Consider the following 2,899-nt stretch of genomic DNA (forward strand, 5'->3'; position numbering starts at 1 on the left):
AGGCAGGGAGACAGTCCAAATGGTGGTCCTCCTGGCCCCAGCAACAGCAGTAACCCCCTGAGCTAGGATCCGAAAGCAGAACAAATTGTATGGGGACACAGCCCCTTCTTATACTGTAAAATTCCTTTGTGTGTAGGTGCAGGATGGGGGAGAAACCAGTCGCAGCTGGTTTTGAAATACCCTTGATGGCTCAACCACCCATTTCATTCACTGACAGGGCTAGGGTCATCAGTCGCACCACAGTGGTGGAGCCAGCATTGTGTGGGGAAAGTCCAGCCCCATCAGGGACCAGGTGCACTCCTCCCCAGCCATCAACATGCTAATCTCACTCTCACCACCGGGCAGACCCATCCAGCCTTCCTGGAGCCAGGCTCACCAGCCAGCTCCAGCCAATCACACGGCAGGCATATTTTACATTAATATACCAAGACCTAGAAGTGGCATTTCTACACAAGACACACTCATGCCACATACATCATTGCGAAGCATTCATTCTCACGAGCTCGCACATACCAAATTCGAGTCTGCACTCCCCATGCATCAGGAACTACCAGGGACACACACATTCCCCATGCATACCCATGGGTGAGCAGGCCAGACTAACTACATGCACGCACTTTACTCTGGGACACAGGGAAAAAGTGCGCAGAGACCCAAATATCACTAACACAGATCACAGATTAAAAGCAAAATGATTAGAGCTGAACCTGCCAAAAGGGCCAAGTCCAACACTCCTGGATAGGTAATATAATCCATCCAATCTTTAAAAATGGAAACCGCAGTCAGCAAGCCTGAAAATTATATTCCTGATAAATGTAGAGGCCAATTCATATGCATCATGCTTATTAGGCCACCTTCAGGCTTGGACAGAGCAGATATGCACAATCCTGAAGCTCCAAATGGGTTTTAGGCCTACCTTGGGAACAACTACAAACCTGCCAACCCCAGCACTTCTAACTGAAAAAGCCATAAGAAGGAAAACATGACTATTTGGATGTTTCATTGATCTAAAGTCTGCATTTGACAGGGTGACCTGAAACAGATTTTGGGAGAAATTAAAAACATGAGGGCTTCCATCACAATTACTTGAAGCAATGATCATCCTGCCCAACGAAACATGAGCGAAGGTGAAACTCAGAGACAGGAGCAGAACCACAGCCAGTCTGAACACCCAGCATGACTTAAAACAGGGCTGTGTCCTGGCACCGAGCCTTTTTAATGTATATCTAGCTGATATAGTCAATCATATGCTATCAGCAAAAAGTAATCCTCCCACTCTGGCCAAGAAGCCCTTCCCCTACCTACAATATGTAGACAACATAGTGGTGCTGAGCCAAAGCCTGATTGGACTACAAAGAGAAATAAACAACATGAAATCATACCTTGTTCAGGAAATGCTTGAATTGACAAAAAGAAAACAAAGGTTGTGTGTTTGGTTGACTCCAGGAACAGCAAATTCAAATGGAACGTCAACGGCGACCAAGTGAAAGAGACAAGATCATACAAATATTTGGTCATCACTCTGGGGCATGGCTCGACTCATAAGGAATATAAAATAGACTTGAGAGCAAAAGGACAATCACTCATTTTTGCATACAAATCGTTGAACAAAAAACTTTGCTGGCCCGATTATAGCCACCTCCTGAAAGTGATGGCAGCACAAACACTACCTCCCCTATCATACCATATAGAAACTTGGTGTGGCAAGGCTACTGATTTGCTGAACAAGTGCATTACCAGTCCATGTCCATCTAGAATATGGTCTTCTGAATCAGAAATGAATGCCTTGGTGAAGCTGTGATGAAAGCTTCAATCCCCTTTGCTGGTATGTTGGGCTGATACCCAGGCACAAATGGCCAAAAAACCTCCAAACTCATGGGGAGCCCATCTAAGTAAATCCCTGGAGGAGCTAGACATCCGAGAGCTGCGGGAGAACGAGAATGACAGGGCAGTATTTTATTAGTCCTGCAACAACTACGTTAAGAAGAAATCCTTTTTGGAAGGCAAATTAATCCTGAAAAAGCAACGCTCACATGGATAGTGATAAATTAATATACACTCCCAAAGCCTCAAGCCTACCTGTCTTCAGACATCCGGACAGAGATAAAAAGGAGCTTCATCCAATACCGATTAGGAATGCAAGACTCGTCTAACCAAAGCCACCGTCAGTAGTTCCAAGCCAACTGGTGAATGGGGTCCAGATGTCTCTGGGGCGTGAGCATGTTTGAAGAAGTTCCCCGTAGCATGACAGTTGATCCCGACAATATGTTATGTCTTTCACTCAGGCCTTTACAGTTAGCGGTACTGTTGCTCTCCAGTGTATGGCCACCTGTCTTTTTGCAAGGAGTAACATTAGGGGCATGAGCTTTTTAGGAGACGTCGGGGTGTTATGTATGTATCCCAGCAGTGCCACCAGGACAGTTTTTGCCAGGGTGTGCTCAGTTATATCTCAATGTGTGTGAGTACCTCAGCCCATAATGTGGCTATTGGGCGGCACTCCCAGGCTACATGTATGAACGTTGCCCGTGGGGACCGACATCTCAAGCAACATGTGTCAGGGCATAATCCCATACAATATAGTTGTGGTGTGGTGCGATAAATGCAGTGCAAATATTTACAATGCATCAGTTGGACGCGGTAATTGGGAGAGAGTTGTTCTTATTGACTACAACAGAAGTCCCAATATTTATTTGTGATTTCTTCTTCGATGTCTACTACCCAGGCGGCGTGTGCCTGGGGAACTATGAGCGGGGATTGTCTTTGTGTAATGGAATACATATAGTTACCAGTTTACTGGCATTGGACACCGGGATTCTATATTCCAGCATCAGCAGCTTTGCTAGGGCTTTGGGAAATGTGGTGTATCTTGACCTACACACCTCTCTTATCTGGTAATATG

The sequence above is a fragment of the Lissotriton vulgaris genome, unplaced genomic scaffold (genome assembly GCF_964263255.1).
Source record: "Lissotriton vulgaris unplaced genomic scaffold, aLisVul1.2 SCAFFOLD_1008, whole genome shotgun sequence".
Taxonomy (NCBI): Eukaryota; Metazoa; Chordata; class Amphibia; order Caudata; family Salamandridae; genus Lissotriton; species Lissotriton vulgaris.